This window comes from Tamandua tetradactyla, chromosome 3, assembly GCF_023851605.1.
Source record: "Tamandua tetradactyla isolate mTamTet1 chromosome 3, mTamTet1.pri, whole genome shotgun sequence".
NCBI lineage: Eukaryota > Metazoa > Chordata > Mammalia > Pilosa > Myrmecophagidae > Tamandua > Tamandua tetradactyla.
In genome coordinates, this window is record NC_135329.1 from 123,176,657 (window position 1) to 123,188,329 (window position 11,673).

The 11,673-nt window shown below is 39.8% G+C and overlaps 1 pseudogene; it reads left to right on the top strand.

Moving 5' to 3' along the window:
• Positions 1 to 10,722: 10,722 nt before the first annotated feature.
• Positions 10,723 to 11,102, top strand: LOC143676326 (transmembrane protein 243 pseudogene; annotated as a pseudogene).
• The last annotated feature ends 571 nt before the right edge of the window (positions 11,103 to 11,673 follow it).

Below are 11,673 nucleotides of genomic sequence, written 5' to 3' on the forward strand. Positions count from 1 at the left end.
GAGATGATCATGTGATTTTTCTGCTTTGATTTGTTGATATGGTGTATTACATTAATTGATTTTCTTATGTTGAACCATCCTTGCATACCTGGGATGAATCCTACTTGGTCATGATGTATAATTCTTTTAATGTGTTGTTGGATACGATTTGCTAGAATTTTATTGAGGATTTTTGCATCTGTATTCATTAGAGAGATTGGTCTGTAGTTTTCTTTTTTTGTAATATCTTTGCCTGGTTTTGGTATGAGGGTGATGTTGGCTTCATAGAATGAATTAGGTAGTTTTCCCTCCACTTCGATTATGTTGAAGAGTTTGAGGAGAGTAGGTACTAATTCTTTCTGGAATGTTTGATAGAATTCACATGTGAAGCCGTCTGGTCCTGGACTTTTCTTTTTAGGGAGCTTTTGAATAACTAATTCAATCTCTTTACTTGTGATTGGTTTGTTGAGGTCGTCTATTTCTTCTTGAGTCAAAGTTGGTTGTTCATGCCTTTCCAGGAACCTGTCCATTTCTTCTAAATTGTTGTATTTATTAGCGTAAAGTTGTTCATAGTATCCTGTTATTACCTCCTTTATTTCTGTGAGGTCAGTAGTTATGTCTCCTCTTTCATTTCTAATCTTATTTATTTGCATCCTCTCTCTTCTTCTTTTTGTCAATCTTGCTAAGGGTCCATCAATCTTGTTGATTTTCTCATAGAACCAACTTCTGGTCTTATTGATTTTCTCTATTGTTTTCATGTTTTCAATTTCATTTATTTCTGCTCTAATCTTTGTTATTTCTTTCCTTTTGCTTGCTTTGGGATTAGTTTGCTGTTCTTTCTCCAGTTCTTCCAAGTGGACAGTTAATTCCTGCATTTTTGCCTTTTTTTCTTTTCTGATAAAGGCATTTAGGGCAATAAATTTCCCTCTTAGCACTGCCTTTGCTGCGTCCCATAAGTTTTGATATGTTGTATCTTCATTTTCATTTGCCTCTAGGTATTTACTAATTTCTCTTGCAATTTCTTCTTTGACCCACTTGTTGTTTAAGAGTGTGTTGTTGAGCCTCCATGTATTTATGAATTTTCTGGCCCTCCGCCTATTATTGATTTCCAACTTCATTCCTTTATGATCCGAGAAAGTGTTGTGTATGATTTCAATATTTTTAAATTTGTTAAGACTTGCTTTGTGACCCAGCATATGGTCTATCTTTGAGAATGATCCATGAGCACTTGAAAAAAAGGTGTATCCTGCTGTTGTGGGATGTAATGTCCTATAAATGTCTGTTAAGTCAAGTTCATTTATAGTAATATTCAGGTTCTCTATTTCTTTATTGATCCTCTGTGTAGATGTTCTGTCCATTGATGAGAGTGGTGAATTGAAGTCTCCAACTATTATGGTATATGTGTCTATTTCCCTCTTCATTGTTTGCAGTGTATTCCTCACGTATTTTGGGGCATTCTGGTTCGGTGCATAAATATTTATGATTGTTATGTCTTCTTGCTTAATTGTTCCTTTTAATAGTATATAGTGTCCTTCTTTGTCTCTTTTAACTGTTTTACATTTGAAGTCTAATTTGTTGGATATTAGTATAGCCACTCCTGCTCTTTTCTGGTTGTTGTTTGCATGAAATATCTTTTCCCAACCTTTCACTTTCAACCTATATTTATCTTTGGGTCTAAGATGTGTTTCCTGTAGACAGCATATAGAAGGATCCTGTTTTTTAATCCATTCTGCCAGTCTATGTCTTTTAATTGGGGAATTCAGTCCATTGACATTTAGAGTTATTACTGTTTGGATAATATTTTCCTCTACCATTTTGCCTTTTGTATTATATATATCATATCTGACTTTCCTTCTTTCTACACTTTTCTCCATGTCTCTCTCTTCTGTCTTTTTGTATCTGACTCTAGTGCTTCCTTTAGTATTTCTTGCAGAGCTGGTCTCTTGATCACAAATTCTCTTAGTGACTTTTTGTCTGAGAATGTTTTAATTTCTCCCTCATTTTTGAAGGACAATTTTGCTGGATATAGGAGTCTTGGCTGGCAGTTTTTCTCTTTTAGTAACTTAAATATATCATCCCACTGTCTTCTAGCTTCCATGGTTTCTGCTGAGAAATCTACACATAGTCTTATTGGGTTTCCCTTGTATGTGACGGATTGTTTTTCTCTCGCTGCCTTCAAGATCCTCTCTTTCTCTTTGACCTCTGACATTCTAACTAGTAAGTGTCTTGGGGAACGCCTATTTGTGTCTAATCTCTTTGGGGTGCGCTGCACTTCTTGGATCTGTAATTTTAGGTCTTTCATAAGAGTTGGGAAATTTTCAGTGATAATTTCTTCCATTAGTTTTTCTCCTCCTTTTCCCTTCTCTTCTCCTTCTGGGATACCCACTACACGTATATTTGTACGGTTCACATTGTCCTTGAGTTCCCTGATACCTTGTTCAAATTTTTCCATTCTTTTCCGGATAGTTTCTGTTTCTTTTTGGAATTCAGATGTTTCATCCTCCAAATCACTAATTCTATCTTCTGTTTCTTTAAATCTGTCATTGTAGGTATCCATTGTTTTTTCCATCTTTTCTACTTTATCTTTCACTTCCATAAGTTCTGTGATTTGTTTTTTCAGTTTTTCTATTTCTTCTTTATGTTCAGCCCATGTCTTCTTCATGTCCTCCCTCAATTTATCGATTTCATTTTTGAAGAGGTTTTCCATTTCTGTTCGTATATTCAGCATTAGTTGTTTCAGCTCCTGTATCTCATTTGAACTATTGGTTTCTTCGTTTGACTGGGCCATATGTTCAATTTTCTGAGCGTGATCCGTTATCTTCTGCTGGCGTCTGGGCATTTAGTCAGATTTCCCCGGGTGTTCGACCCCACAGCTTGAAAGATTTTTCTGCGCAATCTCTGGGTTCTGTTCTTCCTATCCTGCCCAGTAGGTGGCGCTCGTGGCACACGCCTGTCTGTGGGTTCCACCAGCGAAAGTTGCTGTGGGTCCCTCAACTCTGGAAAACTCTCGCCGTAGGGGAGGTTCGGCAACCGAAGCGTCTTGGAAGAATGCCAGCCGGCCCGGGGTTCCAAACGCGGGGAGGGTCACCGGCCGTCGCAGCACAGGAGAGCGTCCGGCCAAATTAGCCAGTCGGCCCGGGGCACCAAGCGTGGCGGGAGGGCGCCAGCTGTCGCAGCCCGGGAGAGTACACTGTTCCCAGCCGACGGGGGAGTCACGTGTTTGGAAGGGATCCCCCGGTCACTGTTCTCCGCAGTCTGGGGATTTCCGACCCAACTATCTCAGTTGTTCCGGGGGGCCTCGTGTGGTGGGGGCACCAGCCGCCGCGGCCTAAGGGGACCGCCTGTCCAATTCTACCATCTGGCCCAGGAAGGTGGAAGGGAGGGACTCCGGTTGCTTGCCGTCCCACCCAGGAAAGCCCGTGCCCCTTGGTGATCTCACCGGAGCTGGTTCTCCCAGATAGTCAGCCGTTCCAGGATGGGGTACGCTGTCCCTTTGATCTCCGTCGTGGCTCCAGGAGCTGCTCTGTATTATCTCCACTCCCCCAGTAGCTGTTCTGGAGGAGGAAAGGTGAGGGCGGCAAGGCTGTCGAGGCTGGTGGCGGAGGAGCACGGTGAAGGCGGGGGAAGAGGGCACCGTGGTGGTTGGAGAGCAGCCGGAGCAGGAGGGGGAAGAGAGGGGAGAAGGAGGTCGGGCGGCTCGGCTGCTGCGGGGCTTGGGCGCCGCGCGGCGGGCCGGCGGAGAAAGAGAGGGGAGAAGGAGGTCGGGCGGCTCGGCTGCTGCGGGGCGTGGGCGCCGCGCGGCGGGCCGGCGGAGAAAGAGAGGGGAGAAGGAGGTCGGGCGGCTCGGCTGCTGCGGGGCGTGGGCGCCGCGCGGCGGGCCGGCGGAGAAAGAGAGGGGAGAAGGAGGTCGGGCGGCTCGGCTGCTGCGGGGCGTGGGCGCCGCGCGGCGGGCCGGCGGAGAAAGAGAGGGGAGAAGGAGGTCGGGCGGCTCGGCTGCTGCGGGGCGTGGGCGCCGCGCGGCGGGCCGGCGGAGAAAGAGAGGGGAGAAGGAGGTCGGGCGGCTCGGCTGCTGCGGGGCGTGGGCGCCGCGCGGCGGGCCGGCGGAGAAAGAGAGGGGAGAAGGAGGTCGGGCGGCTCGGCTGCTGCGGGGCGTTATAATGCTATTTTGAGCATGGGGATTCTGGAGGAAAAGATGACAGAGTAATTTTTCAGCACTTGTTTGGGACTTGTTTGCTTTGTATTCTGCTCTCCAGCACAACAGTGCCATCGGAAGAGACAGTTATGCGTGTTTTTCATTCATTAAGTAGTATTTATTGTGAGCCTACTATGTAGGAGAAACTGCTTAATTAGTGATAGAGTGACGAATAAAGCAGGTTGGGTCTAGCAATGTCGAGGTGGTTTAAATTAATTTATGGAACATTCTTACAAAGGTTATGACGTATTAATAATAGTTGATTTTACATCACAGTATTTAAGTCACAGGTATCAAGAACAGTGGACATCACCCAAGGACTTTGCATCTTTCTCTGGGAAAGGGTTGGTGTGTTTTCAGTAGTCTATAGTTATATCATGTTAAGTGTTAGTAGGATTTTGTTATTTCCTTTATTTGGTGATTAAGTATGGCTTGTGGAAATGTGTACGGGTGCATCAGTGTTTACACTGGGCTACTGGGCTTTCTCTACAATATACCAAATCAGTTCTGGTAGTACAACTTTGTTTGGTGTAGGCCACCTTCTGGTCCATGTTTTAACTAGCCAGCCAACCCAACTGTCAGAATCCTTTATAACCACTTCACTTACAACACTGGATCGAGAATCGCAGCTTAGTGGGCCCATATCAATAAATCTGACCTGATCCGACTTTACATTCCTTTAACCGTTATCCCTCACTCTTATTTTCTGTGTCTCCCTACATATATATATTTCCATATCTAAACATACACACACACAGGCAGATATGTGATATGTATATCATAGGGAATTTTGTTTACAATGTTGTTTTTTTGGGGGGTGGGGTGGGGTGGGTGCAGTGCAAGGGCCAGAAATACAGCCCAGGTCTCCTGCATGGTAGGCAAGAATTCTACCACTGAAATCCCATGCACGCGCTATCCCTTACTCTTAATACCAATTCACACATTATTCTCAAGACTTCTGTCTGAATATATTGGGTAAATCATGTAGTTCTCTTGGTGTAAAGTACACCTCCTTGTGGGTCACACTTTGTACCTCACCCTTGGGCCCTACAGGGGTCTTGAGTCTGGTTAAATGTCTAGAAGCAAAGAGAGTGGCTGGGGTAGTCCTGAGGAGAATCAACAATGTCTTACAAGGCAACTACCTCAGGGGAGGCCACAGATTCTTCAGGCAAAGTGGGGTTAATTTCCACAGACAGGGGTGGAAGTCTGCTGCTACTGGCAAAAGAATACTCAGCAGAACTTAGGGGTTCAGTGTCCTCAGCCTCACTGAGATCATCCCATATGTCCCAATCCCAATTTTCAATACCCCATTCCTTCCTAATCAAGTCCCTCCCTTTAACAGAAGACACCTGCAAGGTTGGGAATTCAATTTGCACTGAAATTCAGTCACTGGCAGGATGAGACTCACTGTTTGGTTTTCAGACAGTACATCCCTGTTGCTATGGGAGATAAGGATTTTTTTCAGGTCAGACATAGAAGTTTTTAGGCAATTCATGCAGTGCTTGAGCTGGGAATTTGAAGCCCTGAGCTCATCCTTTAATTTCCCCACTTTTCCCAGCATAGTTAGGGCCAACTGGCCAATCTCATTATACTTCTTAATTTTACTAAAATGTTCTAAGGTATCAATATATGTTCACCCAGAACCTTGCCTTTCATAGGTATTTCACTAGAAGTATCCATTGCTGATATTTTGCAGCTGGATATTCATATCTCTATACATTTTGCATGAAGTAAAATGGTGTCTGTGATGGTCAGTTTTATGTATCAACTTGGCTAGACTAAAGTGCCAGTTATTCACTCAAGCACTAATCTCAGTGTTTTTCTGAAGGTATTTTGTAGATAAGGTTAACATCTACAAATAGTTGATTTTTAAGTAAAGATTATTCTTGATAATCTGTGTAGGTTTCGTCTAATCAGTTGGAAGATCTCAAAAGCAGAACTGTGGCTTGCTTAAGGAAGAAGAAATTCTGCCCGACAGCCTGCCCTACAGATTTCAGACTTAGCTAGCCAGGCCTCACAATCATATAAATCAACTTCTTGGAATAAACACTATCTCTCTGTCTCTCTGTCTGTCTCTGTCTCTGTCTCTCTGTCTGTCTGTCTCTCTCTACACACATGCACACATGAGTCATCTGAATTGGTTTTGGGTTTTTTGGAATTGGTTCTCTAATCTTACTATATTTAAAGGCATGAATGTCTCTATTTCCAGTGGTAAAGAGGACCCTGGTAGTCCATGACATGATGCGGCAATATCCAGCTGTTCCTAAAGTTGTAAAAATACTACCTTGATGCTTTTCAAAACCTAAAAACAAACATTTTATTTTAACAAAGGGAAGATCTCAATAAATCAATAAATAATAAATAGACTGAATCAGAAATTAAAAAACCTCCCAACAAAGAAAAGTCCAGGACCAGAGGGCTTCATCAGGGAATTTTTCCAAACATTTCAAGAAGAATTAACACCAATCTTGCTCAAACTTCTCCAAAAAATTGAAAAGGGGGCAACACACCTCAATTAATTCCATGAAGCTAACATCACCCCCCTATCAAAGCCAATTAAAGATAGCACAAGAAAAGAAAAGAAAATTACAGACTGATATTATGCATATAGATGCAAAAATCCTCAACAAAATACTTGCAAAACAAATCGAACAGCACATTAAAAAAATATACATCCTGACCCTGTGGGATTTATTCCAGACTTGCAAGCATGGCTCAATACAAGGAAACCAATTAATATAATACACCACATTGAAAGAATGAAGGCAAAAAGTCCACATGATCAAATCAATGGATGCAGGAGAGGCATTTGACAAAATTCAGCACATTTTCTTGATAAAAACACTTAGAGAACTAGGAATAGAAAGAAACTTCCCCAACATGATAAAGGGCATTTATTTATTTTTTAAAACTTTTTTATTGTATAATAAAACATACATAAAAAGCAAAGAAAGAAAAAAGCAATAGTTTTCAAAGCACTCATCAACAAGTAGTTACAGGACAGATCTCAAAGTTTGTCATGGGGTATGAGACCATTATCTCAGATTTTTCCTTTAGCTGCTCCAGAACATTGGAGGTTAGAAGGAATAAATATTTTTTTTTATCATCACAATCAATTTTTTTTTCTTTTTTGTGAAAAATAACATATGTACTAAAAAGCGATGAATTTCAAAACAGAGCAACAATTAGTTGTAGAACAGATTTCAGAGTTTGGTAAGGGTTACAATTCCACAATTTTAGGTTTTTACTTCTCCTGCTCTAAGATACTGGAAACTAAAAGAAATAACAATATAATGATTCAGCAATCATTGTTTGTTAAACCCTACTTTCTCTGTATAACTCCACCATCACCTTTGATTTTTCTCCTACTCTTTAGGCATATTTGGGCTATCTCCATTCTAACTTTTTCATGTTGAAAGGGGCTATCAATAATATGGAGTAGGGTAGGCCACGGTGGCTCAGCAGGTAGAGTTCTCACCTGTCATGCTGGAGCCTTGGGTTCGATTCCTCGTGCCTGCCCATGCAAATAAAATAAAATAAAATAAAATAATAATAATAATAATAATATGGGGTACCTGATGTTCTGGAGAGGCTGTCCTTTCTAGGTTTCAGGACTTATTTGGTCCAGGGACCCATTTGGAAGTTATAGGTTTCTGGAAAGTTATCCTAGTGCATGGGATAAAAGGCATTTATTAAAAGCCCACTGCTCAGCTGCAGAAAGGAATGAAGTCATGAGGCATGCAACAATGTGAATGAACCTTGAGGACATTATGTTGAGCGAAATAAGCCAGAAATGAAAGGACAGACATTGTACGGTCTCACTAATATGAACTAACAATAAGGAGTAAATTCTGAGAGTTAAAGTTGAAAACATAGGTTATAAGGAGATAGAAAGAGGGCAGAGATTGAGTAATTGATGCTTAAGGAATACTGAATACTCAATAAGGTTGATTGTAAAGATTTGGAAATGGATAGCACAATACTGTGTGATGGTAGCACAATACTATAGGTGTAATTAACGAAGCTGTGTATGAGTATGGCTGAAACTTAAGGACTAAAGTCCTGTATGTCACCAGAAGGAAAACTAAAGGATAAAAACTGGGACTGTATAACTTAATGAAACCTAGACTAGACAATGATGGTGGTTACTTGTATAAATATTAGGAAACTAGGACAAATGTTTGTTATTATTACAAAGTGTAAATAATATGGTGGTATATGGGAGAAATACCATTAATGTAAATGAAGGTCTATACTTAACTGTAATATTGCAATATTATTGCATTAATGGTAACAAAGGCAGTGTTACAAAGCTAAATGTCAATTATAGGGGGATATAAGGTGTACGGGAGTTTTTTTCTTTGGAAGAAATGAGAACGTCTTCATATACACTGTAGTGGTGAATGCATAACTATGTGATTATACCAACAGCCATTAATTTTACAGTTAGGATGGATTGTATGGTGTGTGATAAAACTGTTAAAAAATAATAGGGGAGTAAAAGGGGTATGAGAGATTTTAGGCTTGCTTTATTATTATTTTCTTTTTATTTCTTCTTTTTTGGAGTAATGAAAATGTTCTAAAATTGATTGTGGTGATGAATGCACAACTATATGATGATACTGTGAGCCACTGATTATATACTTTGGATGGGTTACATGGTGTGTGAACATATCTTTATAAAATTGCATTTAAAAAAGTCTCAGAGAGGGGAGTAGGGCCAGCAACATCCATTCCTGTTTTTTTTTTTTTTAAAGGTGAAATAGGCTCAAATAACGTATTCTAGGATATGAAGCAGGGAAATATAGGATCTCAGGAGAGTGAAGAATCATTAAGGGTCACTGCTTGGTTCTGACATATAACAATCACTCAATAAATATTTTAAAAATTGAATGAATGTCACTGCCTCTCTTTGGACACCCTGACCGATAAAAAATTCATTCCCTCTAACAATATTTAGCCATATCTTTTAGAAAGTTCTCTGTTAAATGGCCCCCAAATCTGAACCCTTCCATTAGAATTCTACCCCAGGGCTAGAATCTGTCTTCAGTAGACTGTACTGCACTTTTCCTTCTATTCTATACTACCCTATTAAATTAAAAAAAAAAGAGTAGGACAAAGTCATTTTTTTTTGTCTTAACAATCCTGTAAGAATTGCATAAACAGTTTGTAAATCTCTAATTGTTTACTTAATCTACTGTCCTGGACATAGTAGGTGTTATTGGAGGCATGAATGGATGCGTCAGCTAGCTTTCTTACATGCAAATGGTAGAATCATACTCTTGTCAAATACCATAAATAGAAAGAGCTAAATGTAAGAATGTGGTGATCAAATCTTAAAGGAAACGATACATGCTATGACAGGAATGAACCTTGAAATCATGTCAAGTTAAGCAAACCAGCCACAAAAGGACAAACATTATATGATTCCACTTATATGAAATATAGAATAAGCAAATTCATACAGAAAAAAAGATTAGAAGTGACTGGGGCGGGGTGGGGATAAATGGGAAGTTATTGCTTAATGGATATAGAGTTTCTATTTGGGGTGATAAAAATACCTGTTAATTGCTGGTGGCAATGGTGACACAACATTGTGGCTATAACTACTACCACTGAATTGTACACTTAAAATGGGAACTTTGGTGCTATATATGTTACTGCAATAAAAACTATTTTAAATGTTAAAAAAATACCCACTGTTGTCATCATATTCAAAGGTGAAAGATGGAAAGTTTTCCCACTAATAACAGGAATAAGACAAGGACGCCCACTGTCACCACTGTTGTTCAACATTGTACTGAAAGTTCTAACCAGAGCAATTAGGCAAGAGAAAGAAAGAAAAGGCATCCAAATTGAAAAGGAAGAAGTAAAACTTATCCTATTTGCAGATGACATGAGCCTAATACAAAAAATCCTGAAAAAGCCACAGCAAAGCTCCTAGGGCCAATAAATGATTTTAGCAAAGTGGCAGTATACAAGTTTAACACTCAAAAATTAGTAGTTTTTGATACACTAGTAATGAACAATCTGAGGAGAAAATCTAGAAAAAAAATTCCATTTACCATAGCAAGTAAAGAATCAAATATTTAGGAATAAATCTAACCAAGGATACAAAAGAGTTCTACATAGAAAAGTATAAAACATTGCTAAAAGACATAAAATATGACCTAAACAAATGTTTGTGGATTGGAATTCTAAATATTATTAATATGCTAATTCTATCCAAAGTGATTTCCAAACACAACAAAATCTCAATCAAAATTCCAACAATCTTTGCAGTAATAGAAACGCCCATCATTAAACTTAAACGGACCTTTCACTTCCTACGACAGCTGCTCAAGATGGGGTGGAGAGCCCGGCTTGGGTGGAGCAGCTTCGTTCCGCTGACCTGAGCAACCACCTGCCTATGGGACTTACCCGGCTTGATGCGGGGTTTCTGGCAATGAGCGCTTAGTAACTTGGAGGTATTTGGAGTCGCGGGCCCGGAATCACGGGAGGCAATGCTGGCCCGGTTTTGAGTGGTTTGGGGAGAGTGAAGAAACCCAGAAATGGAGGACTCTTCTACCAGGACCTATGGCACCAATGACTTGGACAACAGACCTCTGTTAGGAGAGATGTCTGCCAAGGATCGAATCGTCAATTTAGTTGTTGGGAACTTAACATCTTTATTGATTCTAGTAACACTCATCAGTGCTGTTGTTTTCCCCCAACTACCTTCAAAACCATTGAATATATATTTTGCTGTCTGCATCTCTTTGAGTAGTATTACTGCCTGCATACTTATCTACTGGTATCGACAAGGAGACTTAGAACCGAAATTTAGAAATCTAATTTACTATATCTTATTTTCTATCATTATGTTATGTATATGTGCAAACTTGTACTTCCATGATGTGGGAAAGTGAGGCTGCCAAGGAGCAATACTTACCAGGACTCTTCAAAGCTATATTTTAGGACTGTGAAGAAGAACTGGATAAGCTATGCTGAAGAATCTCCTGCAGGAGTCTTATACATGATTTTCATGTCAACTGCAAATCTGAATTCCCTCTTGCAGGGAAACATAGCATAGATTACTTTGCTTTTTCCTAGGAGCTGATACTGATGTTGCAGTTAAACATTCCAACTCTAAAGCTTAGACAGTACAAATACTTTTCACTTTTTAACAATTAAAATTTTTAAATAATATAAGTGCATGACAAAGAGGCTATGTAACAAACAAAATCTTGTATTTTAAGACAGATACACTATTTCTGTTAAACTGAATATACAATTATTGTTCCCTGTGCAACCAATCTTTGCTTATAACTACAATTTAATTTCACATTAACAAAACACAGTGAAAAGACAACTTTGATGGTGAAGATCTAATTACAGGAATAAATAAAATAATTTATACAAAAAAATTTATATGGAAAGGAAGGGGCCCCAAATACTCAAAGCCATCAAGGAAAAGAAGAAGTTTGAAGACTCATACTTCCTGATCTTAAAACATATTCCAA